This window comes from Mesocricetus auratus, unplaced genomic scaffold, assembly GCF_017639785.1.
Source record: "Mesocricetus auratus isolate SY011 unplaced genomic scaffold, BCM_Maur_2.0 Super-Scaffold_100004, whole genome shotgun sequence".
Lineage (NCBI taxonomy): Eukaryota > Metazoa > Chordata > Mammalia > Rodentia > Cricetidae > Mesocricetus > Mesocricetus auratus.
The window spans coordinates 83020021-83042340 of NW_024429189.1; the positions used below are offsets into that span (position 1 = coordinate 83020021).

At 36.1% G+C, this 22320-nt stretch overlaps 1 long non-coding RNA gene across 2 annotated transcripts in view; it reads right to left on the reverse strand.

The window, feature by feature from the left end:
* Positions 1–4325: 4325 nt before the first annotated feature.
* Positions 4326–22320, reverse strand: part of LOC121140478 — a 72651-nt gene continuing 54656 nt past the window's right edge. Inside the window, exons 3-4 of one of the 2 annotated variants that reach the window (XR_005877328.1) lie at positions 14904–15019; positions 4326–4539 (exon numbers count right to left, since the gene is read on the reverse strand). This is a non-coding gene — a long non-coding RNA (uncharacterized LOC121140478). Of the gene's footprint in view, positions 4545–14903; positions 15020–22320 lie in introns of both variants that reach the window. The other variant, XR_005877327.1, reaches the window with a different exon arrangement.

Genomic DNA, 22320 nt, shown 5'->3' on the forward strand with positions numbered 1-22320 from the left:
ACCAAGAAAACAAGGTCCTTTATATTAACAAGATTGACGAGCATAACAACTCATAAAGACTGTGGCAGCGTACACAGGGCCTGCAGGGGTCTGCACTAGATGGGGTATTAGAGCTAAAAGGAGAAGAGGGCATGTGCCTCAATCCCTAATGCAGAAATTATCTTCAGTCACAAATCAAAATACAGTTTCCTTCAAGGGAGTCTCACTGGAGAAACCAGCTCCTCTTAAGGGAAGCAGGCGTGCAGTGTATGACCAACAGAAAGTGAACTCAGTGGCACCTTTGGAGCTTCCTTGTCTCATAATGTCATGTCAGGACTTTCCCCTTAAGAGTTTTCTTTTGTTTTATTTAGTTTATATTTTTTCTTATATCTTTTTATCCACAGTTCATTTGTGTATATATTATGGCTTTAGGTTTAGTGTTTTTATGGGATACTTGAGCTATGCAAACCTGTGGGTTTCTGTTGCTTGTGCCTTCCTATGTGCTCTTTTCCTTTTGTTTATTTTGTTCAATTTCAATGTTTTGTTTTATTTTATTTTATTATTATCTCTTAGAAGCCTGCTCATTTTCTAGTGAGAGACAGAAGGGGGTAGATCTGGATGAGAAGGGAGGTAGGAAGGAACTAGGAGGACTAGAGAGAGAGGAAATCAAACTCAGGATATATTATGTGAGAAAGAAATCTATTTTTAATAAAAGGAATAAATAAAATGGAGCAAATGGCTGGAGTTCAGACTTTATAACCACCTGGAACAAGGGGTGTCAGAAGTTAGCTTGGAGTTTATAGACCGACCATATGAGTAAATGTGCTCCAATTAGAATGACAATATCGTTTTATCATATACATACATACACCAAGAGCAATTGTTAATAAAATTGGTGTATTGCCACAAACTAGGACTACTCTAGACAATCAGGGACACAGAATTGCTCTAAACATAACACTCAGAACTAGCTAACATTGTTTAACTATAAGATGTGACTAAGGAGAACATACATGGCCTGAATTCTAAACCCGTGACATGGTGGGCTGAAGCCAGCACAATCTGGTAAGCTGTCAGTACTCAAGGCGATGGCAACACAATCTTAGAATAAAGACATACATACATGCAGTTATGTTATGTGATTTCTCCCCTCAATTAACTATGGATGAAATATGCCAGGTTATATCATTACATTGTGGGTATGACTCTACTGAGATATTTTATTCTTCTTTCTGCCCTGGGCTCTCCTCCTTACTTAATGACAATACTCCTTTGGATATCAAATATCTTCACGTCAGAAGGGAGATATCTACAAGAAAAGCTCACAGTTCCCTAGATGCTCAGTTGAAAAGGGTAAAACAACCCATCTCCTTTTAACATTATTGATTTATGTAATGGCCTACATACAATATTGCAAAGGATAGCTTACAACAGGGAGCAATATTGACATAAAATGTGTATTTCTGGATGTCTTGGTTACGTTTCTATTACTGTGAGGAGACATCATGTCCAAGGCAACTTATCAAAAGAGTTTATTGGGACTTGCTTACAATTTCAAAGGAATAGTCTGTGATTGTTATGGAAAGGGGCACAGCAGTAAACAGACAGGCAGGTATGATGCTGTGTCAGTAGCTAAGAGCTTATTCCTGATCCACAAGCAGGAGGCAGAGAGTTATAGATATAGAAAGACAGACAGACACTGGGAATATAACTCCTCCAATAAGGCCACATTTTCTAATCCTTCCCAAACAGTTCCATCTGTGGAATAAGAATTTAAATCTATGAGCCTGTTTGTTCCATTACTCAAACCACCTCAACAAAAAGGAATTTTTAAATTTTAACAAAATTGTAAATTGTGAAACATTTTGACTTAAAGATTTATAGCATAGCTTTTCAGATTAATCCGGATTGTTTCTAATGTAATAATAAGGAACTCTTTTCTACATATTTTTCTTTCTTTAAAATAGACTTCCAAATAAAGTAATCAGAAATGATGGATAAGGAAGTGTTTCTATTTTCCTAGTTTAATAGAGTTCTTAGAGAAGAAAGGTTGTAGCCTACTTTTCAAGATCATTCTTATAGTTATCATTATTAATTTTGGCTAGGAAAATCAATCTATTGAGTTCAGTATTCTTGATGTCTACTTAGAGCAAGTCATATTTCATCACCACATATCTCCAGTCTGCTTGTCTTGCCTGAAGAACAGACAAAAAGAATGAAAATATGATATTTTGAATAAAATACCAGAGAAAAGGGGCACATTCTGCTGATATTTATATTCTCTAATCAACACTGTGCAATCAAAAATATTCAGACCAGCAATGATAAAATTTGTTATTTTTCCTCAGATAAAATTATTGTGAAAAATTATTTTAGTCACAAATGCATTTTAATAACTCCTAGTAAACTTCTAGCTCAAAATTTCTGAGCAAATGTCACTTTAAACAAATAATTAAAATGAACTTACTCTCAGTCTTGAAGTGTACCCTCTAGTGCCTGTGTACAATAGCTTATGTAATCAAAACTGTATTGTGAAATATTTTTTGTTATTGCTTTTGAATTTCCACAAATGTAGATATTTTATGTGACTGACTTATGATGGGAGATGCCATTCTATTAATCTGTCTCTTATTGGTTGTTGAATAAAGCACTGTTGGCCAATAGGGAAGCAAGATAGGTGGGACTAGGAGTTGAGCAGGACTCTGGGAGGGAGAAACACAGGGATCCATGATGTAACCACTATAGGGGTAAGAAGTCTGGACCGTATCTCCAGTAAGAGAAATACTTAGATTAACAATTATGGAGTACATACTTAAGTCAGAGATACCCAGTAAGAAACCAAGCAAACTGCCAACAGCTTCATAATTAATATAGTCTCCTCTGTGTTTATTTGGGACTGATGCGGCTCTGGGACCAGGCTGGCGGGAAGGCTGCCCTCTACAGACTTACAGTTTTATAAAAGATGGATGTTTCTTATTTTTATTTGTGGTGACAATTTTAAAATTTGTTATTGTTAATTTAATATAGCTATTTGTAGTTTCATTCCCCAAATCTGAACTTCTGATTCTTACTTTTAGATCTGGCTTTTTAGTTTTGAGTTTTTCCACTTTAAATATATTTTTAATTAAAAGTCTATTATGATTTCTCCCTTCTCTTTCGTTCTTCCAACTGTTAAGCCCCCCTCCTTCCAGTTCATTTCATGTTTCTCGTCATTATCAAATAAATAGCTTCCTTTTATTTAATTATTTTTGTTACACACATTTATTGATATATATTCACAAATATATAAATACAACCTTTTGTGATATTTAGAAGCAAATCAGTTGTTAAAATTAATATCAGCCAGGCATTGGTGGTGCACGCCTTTAATCTCAGCACTTGGGAAGCAGAGGCAGAGGCAGGCGGATCTCTGTAAGTTCAAGGCCAGCCTGGTCTACAGAGCGAGTTCCAGGACAGCCTCCAAAACAATACAGAGAAACCCTGTCTTGAAAAACCAGAAAAAATTAATGATGTCAAGAAAATGTATACTAGTTGGCTAGTTGACCATAGGCCCTCTGTTTCTAAGACTCTTAAGCATCCTACACTTAGGATATCTTGTTTTACATAAGGATCTACCACTTTCCTGTCACATGGAGCAGGGTGGTGTCAACAAGAATAATTGCCTTGACATACACTGAGTAAAGACTATTAAGAAGAAATTACATTACCAAACACAAGAAAGATGACATTCATTTTCTCAGTGCCAAACTGCACAGATTTAATAACAGTTTTGGAATTACAAGAATCTTAACTCATTTACATTAATTTATGATAAAAGTGGTAAGTTTAAAATTCAAGAAAGGAATTCTGTACTCCCTTTTTCCTTTTTTCTTGTGCCACATCTGTATAAAAACCCTTCCCTCAGTCATATACAAGGCTAGAAGTACTGAAGTTTTACCCTGACCAGTCATGAGAGAGATAGCACTTCCCTTGCCTATGAAGCTGGGTTGGATTCCCATAGACTGTAAGAAATAGAATCCACCATACTTACAATTGTGTCTTGTTTTGTAGTTAGCTCTGGGCATCTATAGTGTGCCTTTCCCCTTCTGAAGCTTCCACTCTGGGATAAGTCTTTCATCAATAGGTGATATTAGAGCCTATCATCTTGTATTACTTACAAAAGAGAATAAGTCATGTGAAAAGTTTGTTTTAAGTAAAAAAACTGATTTAGGATATACTTTTGACACTTAGGTAACTTAAAAATTTTTATTTTAATAAAAAATGTTGTAATACAATGATGTTTTACAAATATTTGTGTTTACACAGATATGCAGAAGCTGATATACAAAAATCAATGCTTTGATCTTAGAAATTTAAAGCATATTAGGACTTTTAACATATAATACACACTTAAAAAGTTTTGTCTGTAGTATTTTATTTCATGTTCTTAATCTACTTTGTTTGGTTTGAATCTTTTGAGTCAGTCCATGGGTCCCCAGACGGCCTTGAACTCCTTGTACTTCAGCTCTACTTCCAGAGTGCTGGGATTATAGTTGCCTGAAACTGCAGCCAGTTTCTGTTCTGAACTTAGAAAGCAAGAAGGATCAGTAATACATGTTCTCAATACAAATTAATAAAAACAAAGTTAAATTTCATCACTTCATTTATTCATCTGTTATTCATTCATTTATTTCTAGATAACTGTCAGTTGGAAGAAGCAAACTTGTTGATTTTTATTGAAATTAAAGACATACTTGTTTTTAATTCAAGAAATGAAGTTATGTTCAGTCGCATATTCATCATTTTAAGAACCATTCTTATACTTCATTATTTCATGCATTTAATTAATTTATGGTATTTCAATAACTATTAATGTCATACAAAATCTCTGCCTCTGTTGTCACTCACCAAGCATATATTGGGAACCAATTCCCTATGTTTTAATGAGGGAATAGGAACTTGCTGCTGTTTCTCTGGCTGTAGATAGACAATACAACCTTCCTGGAATTTTAAAAGGTGCTTTTAGTAGATAATAACAAAGCATAATAAAATATAGCAAGATGAAACAAGAACAATATTTCCTAATGAGAGATAGAAAGGGAGTGGGTCCCGCTGATGAGGGAAGAACTGTGAGAAGTAGGGGAGAGAGCTGTAGTCAGGGTGCACTCAATGAGTAAAGAGCCTGACCTGGAAGTCCTATTATGTAAGCAAAAATCTGTAGGTTAAAAACAATAAATATAAATAAATAAATAAAATTTAAAGGGCCCTGGCAACATCTGTATATACTTTTAAATAAACACAAAATGTTTCTCATTCCTTTTCAAAGAAAGGAAGACAGAGAAAGGAAGAACATACTTAAATGAAAGTAATTGTCCAAATGCAAAGTATGAAAAAGACCCTTTCAACATTACTGAGACCAAAGCTTCCCACTGTAATCTAAGTATTTTAATTATGAACAACATGTGCTTACTAAAATTTATATCTAATCAAATACAGTTATGTGTTCAACTTTAAATATTCAGTATTTGTGGGCACTTACACTTCACTGAAATGCATCTATCTATGTAAGCATCAAAAATCATGTTGTAAAAGTATTAATGCCCCAAATATAAAAACAGCTTCTCCACCCCAACTATAATATTCTTGAACAAAATATGCTTAGCTCCCTGTTGGGGTCTTTTGTGCCATATGTTTCATTAGAATAACATGATAGTTAAAACATATTTCAACTAGGGTTCATATTTTCTAACTTGATAAAATAATTTGAAAGATGTCAACTTAAAGCATAAAATGCTGATTATTTTAGTAAAAGAAAACAGAGGCACGTTTATTCTAATAAGAATATGTGTGCCCTGAAGTCACACCTTGCGGTACATCTAGCAGTATTCTTGGTTTATCATATTTTGAAAATCCACACCTCATATTTTTCATTTCCTTATATGGATGGTGCTAACGACACACAAGGTAAAGCTATTAGCTCTCTGGTGGAATAGGCTTTGTGTCATTTCAGCTGTCAAGTAATGTGGCGTGGAGGGAGGGAGGATTCTGGTAACCTCGGGAGTCAAAATATGTTAGAAAGCACAGCGACAATAATTCATCAATCACACTTTTTGTCAGTTAAAAAAAATGAGTGCAGAATATGCCTATTTTGAAGAGTCCGGTGACTTACTTTTTTTTTTTTTTAGGAATTTAAATGCAAGTTTAAGCCAGATTCTTTTGGAAAGTGGAAGATATTAGAATATCAGGGAGGAATGTTACATTTCTACCAGAAGGAAAATACTTTCTTGATGATTTTAGTTACAAAAGAGACAAATTTCTTTGTATTTCTTCATTTGGACAATAAAAGAGTAAATAAAGTACTATCCTCTCCTTCAACTTCTTCTTCATCCCCTTAATTATCTAGCAAAACAGCTTTACTTTGTATCCTTTTTTGGCATTTATTCTCTATATTTATTTACAAAAATATACATGATGTTTAAGATTTATTTCACTAGAGACTGTTGTTAGACCTGCTCTTGAATGTAGAAGGTTCAGTGGGGTGAGCTCTTGGGGACCACCCTTGTAACATACATATATTAATACATACATCTTAAGGATATGAAAGAAACAAATGTAGGCAAAGGATATGGTGTAGTTGAGGCCAGAGCTCTGACAAAGTCCTCAGAGTTTACCCAAATTAATTTTATATACTCATATCAGTCAATCATTGACCAGCCCTTGGTCAATAATTGAAAATTCTTGGAATTGGGCAGTTCCCTTGAAGAGCAAATCTGAGTGTAGGAATTCATGGTATCTTTTATGTCCCCTTAGAAAACTGAGATTTCTAATGTTTTTAGTGAAAAATAAACATATGTACACAAAAATAATACATGCACTTCTATTTTAAAATGTACAGTTTTCCATCTAAAGGGACATGGACTAATTTCGCCTCTAGAATACCTTGCCTGATGTGATGTAGGTATTCTCAACATGCTCTGCCGTTTAGATGGGGATCACACTGATTCTCTAGAGAATCAAAAAGTGAAATGTAAGCAATCGTTATGACTCTGGGAGAGTATGCATACATCTGCCTCATTCATTCCACCATGGCAAATACCTTAAGACCACGGCATCACTTTGTTTCTGTTTTTATTGTTTTACTTTCTGTGTTTCACTAGTGCAAAAATATTTAACTATTTTTGAGACCTTATTTTTTATTAAAAATTTCATTTTAGCTAAAGTTAGGAGATAAAAGATAATATTGAATTTGTGTAAAATGATTAACATATTTGTCATATATGTTAATTAAAATAATACAGGATTTAGGTAATATTCTAAATGTTTAATTACTTATTGATGTTTTTGAAGTTCTCAACATCTTAAAATTAATTTCTCAATTATAGTGAAAGTAATGGATATCATTATGGCATCCTCACACCTCTGTGTCATTACACTGTTTCCCAGCAGACGCCTCTCCTCCCTTGCTGCCTCACTCTTGCTGGTCCTGCCCACTCTTAAGTACTCCTTTCTGCCTCCAACCACATGTACTTTATCTCTTTTCTTCTTCCCTCCTGAAAATCTGCTTCATCTCATGATCCCCTTTATAGTTTTATGACCTGTTCACAAAGGCACATAATTACATACATCACATACATACACATATAATTTTAAATCTAGGTTCCACACGAGTGAAAATATTCATTCCTTCTAAACCTGACTTACTTCTTGTAACAAAATGTTTTCCTGTGCCATCCATTTTCCTGAAAATTCTGCAATTTAATTTTTATTGTTAAATGTAATTTTGCTGTGTATATTACAATATTTTCTATATCTATTCATCTATTGGTAGACATCTAGGCTGGTTCCCTTTCTTAGGTATTGTGAACAAAAATGATGTGAATCTTGCTAAGGAAGGCTTCAAGTCCGTTGGTGTAAGTGGATGGGTGGGTCATACGATTAGGTTTTTACTTTGTTTGTTTTTGTAAACTCTATACAGATTTCCACTGTGGCTGAACAAGTTTGTATTCTCACCAACAATATATGAGTTTCTTTCTTTCTTTTTTTTTTTTTTTGGTTTTACAAGACAGGGTTTCTCTGTATTGTTTTGGAGGCTGTCGGTCCAGCCTGGCCTCGAACTCACAGAGATCCGCCTGCCTCTGCCTCCTGAGTGCTGGGATTAAAGGCGTGCGCCACCACGGCCCAGCCCGAGTTTCTTTTTCTCCACATCCTTACTGGAATTTGTTGTAATTTTTTTTTATCTTGACATTTCCTATTCTGACTGGTATGAGATGAATCTCAAAGCATTTTAATTTTTATTTCTTTATGGCTAAGGACGTTGAAAACTTTTAAAAATATTTATTGGACATTTGTATTTCTTCTCATGATCATTTTACATATTCAGTTTATAGATTCCTTTACTGAATGGATGATTCTTTGCATGCTTAAGTTCTGCATGCTTATGGTCTGTCTGATAAGTAGTTGTCAGAGATAATTTCCCATTCTCTAAGTTGCTTCTCCACTCTGACGTGGGTTTCCTTTTTCAGGCCGAAGCTTTGCCATTTCACACAATCCCATTTGCCAATACTTTAGATTGACCTATGCTGCTGGAGTCCTTTGTACAAGGTTACCCACATCAGTACTTACATGTTCAAGGGTTTTACCTGTATTTTTCTGAAGAATTTTCCAAGTTTCAAGTGTTACATTAAGGTATTTGCATATTTTAAAAGTATTCCTGTGCAGTATGAGGGACATGGCTTTATTTTCATTCTTCTACATGAGGAAAACAGTTTCTGAGCACCACTTGTTACAGAGGTGGCTTTTTCTGCAATGAATGTTTTTGAAACGTTAAGACAAATTAGGTGTCTACAGTGTGTGGGTTTGCCTCAAGGGCCCCTGTTCTATGCTATTACTCTCTATGTATGCTTTTTTTTTTCAAGTATCATGCTCTTTTCTTTTTCTGGTCCTGTAGTAGTATTTGAAATTGGAGACTGTGATACCTCTAGCTTTGTTCTGCTCAAAATTTAAACTAGTCAGTGTCCTCTGTGATTCCATGTGAAATTTGAGATTCCCCCCTATTTCTGTTAAGATTGTCATTGGGATTTTGAAACCATAGCTCACTTTTGGTAATGTAGTCATTTTCCATAATAGTAATTCTTCCAATCCATGAACATGAGAGTTTTTCCATCTTTTAATTTTTCCCTATTACAATTTATGACAATCAGTGAGTAAGAAGAGTTCCCTTCATGTACGTGTGATGGGGAATGTTCTTCTGCATATATGTTTCTCTTTTTGGTTAACGAGTAAAACTCTGATGTACCATACAGGAAGTAACATAACTGGATAAAAACTTGCCACTAGCTAACCATAGAGGTCTGGAGGTCTGTGCAGATAGACAGGAAGTGATACAGCTGGGCAGAATTAGGATATAAGCAGGGACAAACAGGAAATCTCTCTCTTCTCTCCGGAGATGCTTAGCAGTTGCCATGTGAGACCACAAAATAGTAAGAGATCCGGACTCTATAAGACCACATGGAAATACTTAGATTAATAGAAATGGGTTAATAATTAAGACAGAGCTAGCCAAATAAAAAGCCCTTGTCATCCACCACCAGTTTCATAATTATTATAAATCTTTGTGTGCTTATTTGGGGCCCAAGGGTGGCAAGACCCACTGGGCCAGAAAACACATGCTTACATATATGACTTTCAAATAGTAAACAGGAGATTAATACGTTGGTTGATATCAGGAAGCCACAAATGCAGTGCTAGCAATTTAATTTAATTTAATTTATAAGATCACCTGGGAAAGATAAATAATTACGTAAATGAATTTAATTTCTGAATCTTGAACGTTTCAGCATTTAGAGATAGGTTTTTTGAATGGCTAAACACAGTGTCCAATGATGTGAAAGGGAAGCTTTCATGTCTAATGTTATTACAACCAAGTTAAGGCAGTGTTTTACAGACAAAGGTAGTTTTGCCTTTGTTTTACACTATTTAGAAGTTAAATCAAATGAATACATAAAATTTCATGTTGAATAAGAAGAGAAGTTTGTTGATGATATAAAATGTTTCAGGAAAGAAAATAATTCTGACTTGAATACTAGACACATGTGCATGCCAGTGTAAAGATACTATGTCAACCACGGTAATTATTATAAGAATCAACAAGAGATAAGTACTTAGTTTGGCAGTATGGACACTGTGTATGTGTTGGATACTTTTAGACACAGTAAGACAATGGGGCAGACACTTACCATTTCTCCTCTGGGAGGAGGATGACAGCTGAGATAAGGAAAACAAGTGATGAAGTTCATCAAAATGCTACCAAGTTATGTGTAGTCGACTAGATTTTATTATAGGAAACAATTTTAGTTGATGTCCAAGATTTCCTGAAATAAGATTATGGGGTGGTGTTGTATCTTTGCTCTTGTGACGTTTGCTTGTTATGTGTCATGAACTGTATTGATAGAACTAAAAAGGCAATGCTAGCAGAACAAATATCTCTTGTTAGATACTCAGTTACTAAAAAGCTTTCAACTCTTCTTCATTTGACAATGCTTTATCTTGGGTTTTGGTAAATACCATTTAGCTTACAATGTTTTGGTAAATTCTTGTTTAACTGTAGTGCTTTAAGTCATTTGCAGAAAGCGAAATTATATCAAACATCTTGACAGCATCTATTCAAATTTTTTTTCTCTTCACATGACTTATGTTTATTGATGTTCTATTATTAAACCATTTTAACATCCCTAGACTAAATCTAATTAGTAGAAATGATCACTTAAATCATATTCCTGGGTTTAAGTTGGAAGTTATTAATATAAACATTTTGCTTTTGGATGCTGTATTTGGCAGAACACTCTGCATTACATTGATATTTCAGTAGAAAAATGTGTGAATATTCACCGTGGATAGCACAAAGTTTATTAGTTCAAGTTTACTAACAAATGTTTTGTATGTACACACACCTGTGTGCAAGTGTTCAAGTGTGTTACACTTTTGCTTTTGAATATAAAAACTGAGAATACTGAACCTCTATACATTATATCTCAGAACTACCTGGGATCATTTACCTTCTTAAATGGTATGATTTTTAAATTTATCTATAGCTATTAGTATGTTTCTTTTTTATTTGTAACAATAAAACTACTTTTATTTATCATTTATATTCTGTGGAATATGTTTACTTATCTTTTTTAAATGTATTACTCTGGTAGGAATTACATTGGTAGGAATTGAATAAAGTCCTGGAATTTGGGATGTGTTTAGGGTCCTAAATGAGGAAGAACATAAGAATCAGAAAGTAATATCTTCCAGACAAAATCTCAGACACACAAAGAGGCTCTTAATCCCAGAATAATGTTGTCAATATGTTTGAGTCTGTAGTCACCTTCGTTCAAGTTGTCTCCATAAAAATATTCTGAGGGGAGCAGACCAACAGAGTTTCAAGTGGTATGAGGTAATTCCTGATTGCTTGAGAGACACCAAGAAAGCAATTCCTATGATTTCCTTTGGGATTATTTTCCTTATGTCTTCATGGATCCTCTGACTGCATATGTCATGCCACAAGAGCCACAATCAGTACTTTCAGAGGAAGTACATCAACTGCAATGACATTGACATCTCAGTCAAAAGCTTACTGTGGGAGCTTAAGTTTCTGGGTCTTTGTTACCATTGACAACTTTGAGAAAGTCAGTTGTCATGTTCAGAAACTTTTGGGAGCTATAACATAGAATTTACTGGAACTATAGTGAGTTGTAGTTTCCATCAATGTATTTGATAGGTAAACTCACATCCTCTCATTAGCATTTCAGACCAGAGCTACTTATTGAGAAACCACTTATCAGGAAGAAGAAAAAGAAATCTATGAACTTAAGTCCCTCAAGGGTAAATTCCCTTCTGTTGAGTATCTTTAGTAATCTTAGAGCTTTTACATTTGGAATGCCTTAGGGAGGAATGATGGTTGTTCCATGATAGAACTTCAGTATGAGAGTTATATTTAAACTCTAGCATGGTTCTACCTGTTCTTGTGAACCACTGTAGATGGTTTCAGACTAAGCGAACCCTAAACAAATATTTAGTTAGTGCCTTTACCACAGTTTCAATGTCTGTTTGGATATGAATTTTACCTTTACTTCAGATAGCATCTTTCCTCACTCTTACTTTAGAGAGACTATTTTCTATCTGATGGTTTTTCTTTTCCTACTGTCAGTGGACTAGACCAATAAATATTCACTCTGATAAGTTTACTTTATGTTTTGATTCCAGTAAAAACAAGGGAGTCTCTATATTTTAAGTGAAGTAAAGATTTTAAATTTTTTCTGTTAATCTACCTATTGAAATACATGAATCACAAAGATATTTTGGCAAAAAGACCTGTCATTTACCATGTATTTTTTCAAAAGCCTCACGTGCAATTCTTTTCACTTAAAGGTTACTATTTTCCTTGTTAATTCTATATAGCCAAACTTTAAGACTGTGTTAGAAGATCACAGACTGATCTTTTGTTGTGGGATATTATTGTAAGATGTGTTACATTTGTTTAAGCTGTGGAATATTTGTTTAAAGATATGTTGCATTCTTTTATGTTGCACTTGTTTAACTCTTGAAGCTGTGTTATTTTTGCTTGTTTAAAATACCTGCTTGATCTAATAAAGATCTAGATAGCCAACAGCTAGGCAAGAGAGAGGGTCTGACAGGTAGAAGGAATAAATAGGAGGAGAAATCTTGGAAGAGAGATCAAGAAGCAAGAAAAAGAGGAGAGAAAGAGTCCAGCTACCCAGCTACACAGCAAGCCACAAATTAAGAAATACAGAAAGAAATAGAGAAATAGAGAAAGGCAAAAGCCCAGAGGCAAAAGGTCAACCAGATAATTTAGTTTAAGAAAACCTGGCTATTTAATCTCAGCACTCAGGAGGCAGAGACAGGCATACCTCTGAGTTCGAGTTCAGCCTGGGTCTACAGATCGAGTTCCAGGATAGCCTCCAAAACAATACAGAGAAACAACAACAACAAAAAGATTAGTTTCCACAAAGACAGCTAACTGCACAAGGGGGGGGGTCTCTTGAACCCCAGACCGATGGCTGAGAGGCCAACTGGGGACTGATCCAGACTCCATGAATGTAGCGTCAGTGAGGAGGCCTCAGAAATCCCTGGGGCCTTGGGTAGAAGATTAGTGTTCACCATCACGTACAAATGAACATTGGGAACCCATTCCACATGGAGGGGTGCTCTCTCAGCCTGGACACATGGGGAAGGGCGTAGATCCTGCTCTGGATGAAATGACAGACTCTGGAGACCCCCTCAATTAGGGCCTCACCCTCCCTGGGCAATGGTGTGGGGATTGGGCTGGGGAGGAGTGAAGGGACAAGGGATAAGGGGTAGGAGAGGGAGCTAAGATTGACATGTGAAACATGCATATTTTTAATTTAAATAAAAACATATTTTAAAAAAGCTGTCTAGAAAGCATACAAACTAAGGCCTGGCGTTCTTAAGTATGTCTCCATGTGTATTTATTAGGGAGCTGGGTGATGGGCCCCCCAGAGAGTCAAAGACAAAATAAAACAATCAACTATAATCTTTCAGTCTTAAAAACAAACAAACAAATAACTAAGGTCTCAACTGGTCAATAGTGATGCCAGTAGAAGTAATCCTATCTGATTACCCAGAGACTTCACTTAATTTTTTCTTAGTTTGTCTCAGCTATTCTCTTCATCACAATTCTTTTGAAAAGATCGAATACAGATCAGGCACCAGAGCGACCTCGAGTGATCTAAAGGGATAACACCAATTGGCAAGCTAAGCAATAGTGGAGAGACCACCTCGAATGCCCATTCCTGATAATGAACTTGATGTCTATAACCATCCGGGAGCCTTCATCCTGTGACTGATGGAAGCAGAGGCAAACACACAATTAATCACTGAACTGAACCCAAGGAACCCAGTGACAGAGAGAGAGGAGTGATGAGCAAATTGGCAAAGAATGGGCTGGCAAAACCAGCAGAGACAGCTGATCTGAACAGGGGAGAGCTCTTGGATCCCAGACTGACAGTGAGGAGGCCAGTATGGGACTGATCTGGACCCCCCCAAATGTGAGTGTCAGCGAGAAGGCCTGGGCAACCTATGGGGCCCTGAGCTGTGGATCAGTGTCTATCCCTGATATACAAACAGTCTTCGTGTGCCTATAGCACAAAGAGGGATGCTCTCTCAGCCTGGACTCTTAGGGGAGTGCCTGGACCCTACCCAGAGTAAAATGACAGACTCTGATATCCCCTTTGTGGAAGGATTTGGCAATAGGGTGGGAGGGTGGGGGGAAAGGGGAGTGCGGGAGGAGGGGAGGGAGAGGGAACTGGGATTGACATGTAAAACAAGCTATTTAAAATAAAAAAATTGAAAAAAAAGATTAAATACATTGCAAAAGCCTCGTATAAATAATTTATATTTTATATTTGCTGTATATTTTCCAAATATGTTCACTGTCTCCCCCCAAAATAAATGATATGAATTTGTCTGTATGATGCAATCATTTGAATAAATATTGGAAATTTGAAAAATAAAAGATAACTGAGGTTTCCAGCATCAGAAACAATGATGCATTTTCATGGCAAAATTCCTGTTGCTTGTCAGAGATCACTGGAAAGGTAGTATAGAGAGATATGTGGCAGTAGCCCTGGGCACAACAAGTGTTGTGAACAAACCTTAAAGGGGAAAACATGCACTGTTTACAATAGTAGGTGGAAATATCACCTGGAGCACCCATGCATTCTCTAGTTCAGTATGAAATAATTCCTTACTAGATTTCACAATTTTTCATGATCGGTTATGATTTCTGCTTTTGGTTACCTCTTTCTGGTATTAATTTGATTTTGAGTGTGCTTGGGCTATTTGACAGCTTTGGAGTCATGTCTACACAGGCCTCCTGTTCCTTTCTGGATCAGGCCCCCCTCCATGAATAAGTAGCTCACCAGGTGTGCTTCTGATTCTTCTCAAGACTGCCTGTTCCTCAACTGTGGGTGTGATACAACCTGCTGCTTCCAGTTCCTTCCACCTTGACTGCACCACAGTGGACTGTCACCTAGGACTGGAAGTAAGTTATTTTAATGTATAACATTTAATAAATGCAAACTACATTTCACAAAATCAAAGTAGAATAATCATTCCAAAACACAAGATTTGGGAAAAAGTCATTAAACAACTCTCTCAGCACAGAGACAAGTAGACATGAAACATTTATGAGCCAAATTTATTGTCAGTCTAATTAGTTTTTAATGTGAAATCAGTTTGGAGAAAGAAATGCCGAGTGGCTATTTTTTAACACAGTGTGTGTGGAGCCTTTGGGATCTTACAGCCTCCTGGACCTCTTTCTAGTGACCACATATAAACAATGCTCTATAACAACTTGGAGATCCTAAGATTAAAGGAGTGGCACTAACTTTTGTACAAGATTCTTATTTCTTACAAGTGACAAAAGTTTGTTTGAAAGCTTGTTGGATTATTGAACAGTTACTGTGGAAAATATGGAACATATCACAAATTCTTTAGCCAAAACCAATTAACCTGTCCATATCAGTCCCATACCTATTTCTACTCTTAAATTACTTGTCTGTTATTTGTATATGTTTATTTTGCTCAATTTTAATAGAGTATGTCTCCATATAGCAAAGGCTTGTTGGTATCCTGCTCACTATGTAGCCCATGCCAGCCTTGAGTCTTCCCTCTACCCCGCTTGCCTGGAGCAGGATTTACAGCTTTGTATCACTATACCCAACCTAAGCATACTTTCATTGATTCCTGAGATCAGTTCTGTCTACTTCTGTGTCCAAGTCCAGGGCTTCAGGACCTGAGTCTTTGGATAATTCTCCTTGACTAGTTGTAACATTATCTGTCCTAGCCATCTTCCCCTGATTCTCCCATGAAGCAGCTCAATTTGTCAAACTGGTTCACTCATTAAAAAAGTGCTTAAAATTGCTCAACTGTAGACTGTTCATATAAACATTGGAAGTAAGTATTGTTTATGTTATCAAGCTGTTACTATTACAATTGAAAAATAAGATGCCACTTTTAATAGGAGCAGATATTGGAGGCACATCTTCCCCATGCATCTGCTTGTTAATAAGGGGTAAGCAAGAGCTTTGGGAGCATGTGCCTGTATTTATTTTAAAACATATTCCATTGGCTTTCAATTTACATCATAACAAAAGTATGTATAATGTGGCAGAAATGTTTTTATGTGATTAAGAATTATTTATTCGGGATTTGTAATTAATTTAATTGTAACATCTAGAGGACTGCAATTTTGAAAAACTTTCACTCGATTGCCTATTATTCACATGACAACACAGAAATAATGTGACACTATTATAAATGGGAATGTAGCAAGCAGGTGTCCTGATTTAATAATATTTTACAAGAAAAAGTGAACATTTCTGTGTAAATCATACATATATATATATATATATATAATCAGCAAAAAGAACATTGTGGTTTTCTTTTAACAATGAGATCAGAGCTGGGAATCACACTGGTCGGCTGTCATCCCAGTTGTCAATCATCCTCCCAGTCAGCCATCATCCCACAAACACACTCTCACAATTTTACCCTGAGGCTTGCTGAATGAGAGCTCTTATTTCTCGATAAAAGCAGAATGAAGGAAAGAAGTCATTCAGTTGCTGTGTTAAAGGGTCTCCTTAGAAATAGGTCCCATTTTGAGGTGTGTAATAGACCTTCATTTGTTTGAACTATGGTTTCACTAAATCCAATCACATATTAAAAGGAAGTAGTTGATTAGTTATGCTGTACTAACTAAGAAAAGTTATTATACCATGCTGATCTATGTTATGGCAAAACCTGACCCCACACAAATGATTGGTGCCATTAATAAGATTGATCGAAATGCGTAGGCATCATAATTCAAAGAACTGATAAGAAGAGAGCCATGGATTTCAAACTGTATGACTTTCTGGCCAGATGCTGAATGGAGATCCCATCCACACTTGTCACAAAGCTACATTGCACTACGGGAAGTGTTGGTCAAAGGGTCACGGAGTAAGTCTATGCTTTTCATGTGCACTTAACTACATCCATTCGAAATAAATTACATTCAGTAAGTAATTTCCAGTTCTGAACAGATTCCTAAGATGATGATGGGTTTATAGGTCATTCATGGAGGGATGGATCCTAATTATTCCCCCAAAATACCCAGATTCAAATTGGAGTGTAATTGTTCTCAAGTTATTACAGGGAAAATTTTAAATAGGAAAAAAGAAAACCCACAATTAATATATACTGTTTATACTTTTGTTTTTCTCCTTGTAATATTATATAAAGTGATGTTTATTTTGTTGGTTTCTGAAAAATAGTGCATGTACGTTTTTTATGTATGTATGTGTTTGTTTAGTGTGTGTGCTTTTCTGTCTGTAGTTATGCATCAGTTTATACTGATGTGGTTATGAATGTGCATGCATATGTCACAGCTAGCCCTCTGGTTTCTTTGTCTGCCATCCTCCACTATCTTCTAGAGATGGAATATCTCACTGACTGACCAGAAAGTTTCAGGACCCTCCTCTTTCTACTTCTTGGCACTAGGATTAGAGCCACATGATATGATACCACATCCAGCTATTCAGATGGGCTCCAGAGATCCAGACTTGGGTCCTCATGTTTGTACAGTAAGTACTTAACCAACTCAGCCATCTCCAGTTCTTAAAACATACTTTTGATAGTTTTTACTTAAAACATTTTACTTGACGTGATCTTTCTCTTCTAAAACACTGCAGAGTTCTAGTGTTCACTGGTTAAGTCATAACTTCAGAATGAGAAATTTCCTTCAAATTAAATGGTGCATATTTTTGATTAGTCTTCATTTCTTCCCAAACTTGAAGCTGCTGATAGATTTACAAATAAATTGCCATTGGCTGAATGGCCACACATCACGTCTCCCATGCTTAAACAATGCACTGGACTAAAAGGTGGAAAAAAGTATTTTGAGCTGACTGAATATGTAAGGTGAACCATTATTACACAGATGATTCATGGAGCAAGCACCCAAGAAGTGCCAAGTTCTTACAGCTGTAACCACGGTTGTTACAAGGGATGAAAGCATGGTTCTTCTGAATTCCCAACTTAGTTTTGCTATTCCATGTCATCTTAGGATTCTTTGAATAATTCATTGTTCTATCTACAAATACCTCACTTGGTACACATGCTCCCTGTGGGGTGTGGTAGTGTGAGCACACGGAGGAAACCCCGTGTGGAATTACGACACCTACCCAGCTCATGCCTTGACTCTCCTTTGTTATTCACAGGATACTTTCTACTGTGATTATAGTTTAGCACTTTCTCCTGGGAAAGCTTAACATCTACACACAGCACAGGAGAGAAAAAAACAGATGAGTGGGACTTCGAAAGAAATTTTTAAATGAGTTACTTTTAATCTTTACAAGCATCTCCTAAACACTTCTACCTCATGGAAGTAATTTGGGAGGTGCTTTAAAATTGAAGACAAGTACGAATCCTTCAAAAGCGAGCTGAATAGATACCACTTTAAGCTTCCACATATGGAAGCATGCTGCCTTCCTTTCCTATTTGCCCCCATTATTCAGATAAATTTATATGACGCTTAGTACATAATAAATTTACATGATTCTTAGTACATACCAAGTATTTAAAAACCACATGGGTTAAATCCTCTAAAATGAAAAGTTTGACAAATATTTACTCTATCTCTATTGTAGGAATAAAGGAACCAGAGAAATCTCTCAGGGAATCTCATAAAATCCCTACAGAGGTCACTGGAGATGGAGAAAAGATGGATTTGGCAAGGATGACTCAACCACCACCACTGCCCACCTTCCTGGGAAATCTCTTAATTGGTACCTGCAACATCCAACCATCGCCAGAGTGCTCATCCCTCCCTAAGCTGGCTATGCCATGCTCCACAGAGGCCTCCATTCACTGTCCACATTGTTAGTGGATGATGTATGTTTTGTAGCTAATGGACTTGAATAGATCTTTGAATTTCACAGCTCGGTGAGTGTGTACTCCATTTTCTTTCTGACTCTGCTGTTGCATGTTTTTTTAGAGCACATTTCCCCTATATTAAAACTAACCATCAAGAAACTGGCAAAATATGCTTTACACATCATCACAGCAGATGGGAAAGACACAGTTAGAATTCTATAGCTATTGATGCTAACAGTCATTTGATCAAAATCTTTGACATTGTTGAACGATTGAATGATTTCTCGATTAGAAATGGCATGTAGAATAGAACCCAATGTTTTCTATTGGGCTCACTGTAAAGATTTATTTGGTTAATTTGGATAGATAGATGAAATGTTGTTATCAAGAAGTTAGAGATGTCATTTAATGTAAATAAACCATTTGCTGTGTTTACCTTGAGATAATCTGAAAATTCTTTTCAGGACTATTGTAAAATTTTTTATATTTAAACTGTTCATTCCCAAGACTAAGAGTGTAAAAACTTTTGAACTGAATAATTTCACAGATTCAGTAATTATCAAAACAGCTCTACACTGGCTTTACATACAATAGATTTAAGTCTCATGAACAGTAATTTCATCATCACAAAAGAAGCAGAAGATACATCCAATCCATGCTACTTCATAAGAAAATTAATATTGTGCATTCATGTGACTAAAAATATTAAGCTACATTAAGTGCTTTAAAGTAACATCAAAGCTAGATATTTGTCCCAGATCTGAAAAATAAGTGTAATATAATTGGAAGCAAAAGAGGAAAAGAAGCCCTAGAGGTTGGGAACCCATGACCCAAGACTCAGTCTCCTATCTGTTATGTAAATAAAGCTTCATGTGAATGAAGCCATGGCCACTTCTCTATGACCTACCCACTGATGCTTTCTCATTACAGTAACAGAACTAGAATATCTACAAAGGACAGAACATTAACATGCGGACATCCATCCCTCTCTCAGTAGGCTCTCACAGTAATTGCTAAACCAAAGAGGTTAATAATCTATGCAGTAGATGGAGATCCAATCCACGAAGAAGCTCTGAAAATAAACTAAGCTCATGATGAAGTGGCCCTGTGATTGCTCACATCTTACACTGAACATTAATTTCACAGATCCAAGGTTAGAGCTAAAGCAAGAATGTAGGCATGGTGTGATAGCTCATGACTGCATTTCCAGCACTCAGCAGGTTGAGGCAAAAGGATTGGGAACTCAAGGCTAGCCTAAGTTACCTGGTGAGTTCAAGGATACACAGCAAGACCTCTCTCTGTCTGTCTGTTTGTCATCTGTCTTGTCTTTCTGTTTGCCTGCCTGCCTACCTGCCTGTCTATCCAGCTATCTCTGTCTCTCTATCCATGTATTTTTCTATCCTTTTTAAATTGTTTTTATTTGTACATCAGGTATTGAGGACTATTACTGTTATGGTTGTGAGTGCTTTAACAGACACTCAGATGTGGGTCTTGTGGTAATGTGCCAATGTATTCATACTGTTGGAACATTCATTATCTCTCCAAAGATGAAAGCTTTGTATAAGTGTGATGTGTCTGAACTAAGAAGCAATGCCTGTATGGATTTCCACAAAAGTGATATTTCCATGGAAGATCTGAAGGATGAAGAAAGCTAATATCTTTCAGAGTGAAAAATGATTTGGGAATGTAAAAGTTTTCCCTGGTGACTGGAGAGATGGATCAGTGGTAAAAAGCCCATACTGCCCTTAGAAAGGATCTTGTTAAATCCTTATCATTCACATGGGGTGGCTGACAACTGCCTGTAACTATACCTCCTAGGTTGGGAGGTCAATGTCCCTGGCCCCTGATGGCACCTGCAGTCACATGTGTATTCCCTTAATCTCACCATACACATGTGATTGAAAATAATGAAAAATAAACCTTAAAGAAATTTTTTGATTGAACCCCAAAATGTTTGTCAGAAACTCATGCTCTAAATTATTCATGAATATGTCGGCTAAGAAACAATTTCTTTAGATAAATGAGCAATTGAAAAAAGAAAGAACCAGGAAAGGAAACAACAAATATATAACTGAATTATCTCTCAGATATTAAGTGGTTAAAATTTTCATAAATGTTCTACATTTCATAAGACAGTAATCTATGAGTGGCCTCTGGATAGGCATGTTAGTGATCTCCAAAGACCAAGTATGAAGGTGATTACAAACATAAGCAGCCAAGTGCATGTCAGAACAATGGCAGAAAGCTGCAGTATAGATGCTCAGAATCTGTAATCAACTGACATGAGGGAATTTGCCTGTGCTTCCTTATATCATACAACTGCCCACACTTATCAGAATGAAAATTCCTTCTTAGAAAGAGAAGGATCAGATACAGCCAATGTGAAATGGCCACTATACACACTATATTACCAACATTTCAGAGGCAAGGCTAGGTCCCACTATTTGAGAGTCTCAGTGTGTAAAAGAAAAGGTAACAAAATATATAAAATATATTTCTACATCTTCTTCTTTTTGATCTATTTTTACTATTTTTCTTTTACTGAAATAGATTTTTTTCATACAATATATTCTGATTACAGTTCTTCTCCCCTATTTCCTCTGAGATTTCCTGCACCTACCATTCTGTCCAAATCTACACCCTTCTTGTTTATCCTTAGAAAAACAAACATTTAAAGAGTAATAATAAAATAAAATAAGATAAAACAAAATAAAAACCAGAACAGGGAGAAAACAAACCCCCATAGCAAGACTAACAGAAGAAAAAGAGCCAAAGGAAAAGCATGAGAAACAAATGTAGATGCAGAGACACATGTTTGTACATAGAAATCCCATAAAAACACAAAATCAAGAACTTTAAGAGCACACTGAGAGACATAAAATAGCAGGTTAATGGACAGTAATAAACAACTACAGAAATGCATTCACATGAACTTATACTATAACAAGACTCTTTCTGTCTGTCTGACTTTTTTTTTACAACTTGGGTCATGACATTTTGTTTGCATTATAAAGAAAACAGATATTCAGGCTCCCAGGAATTCACATTCTATGAAGGAAGACAGACATCTACACACATAACTATTTTGGAATAAAAAAAACAAACATTCAGTCACACACTGGAAATCCTGAAGGATCCAAGCATGAAGGCAGAAGAAACAAATCATCATCAGCCACATGTGTAACTAAGGCTGTCTGGATACAAGGCACCATGTCCAAAGGGCAGAATGTAGGAATTCCTGATACAGTGTAGCCAGTGTGGGACAGAGGATTTTAGAAATACATTCAGCGTAGTTCAATGAAGAACATTCAGTCAAGAGACTCAATTTTAATTAGTGAAACGGTAATATTAGAACCATTGAAATCAAAGAAGGGCTCATGCATAATTGTTTCAGAACCCTAAATTAGACTCTCTGGTTTCTTC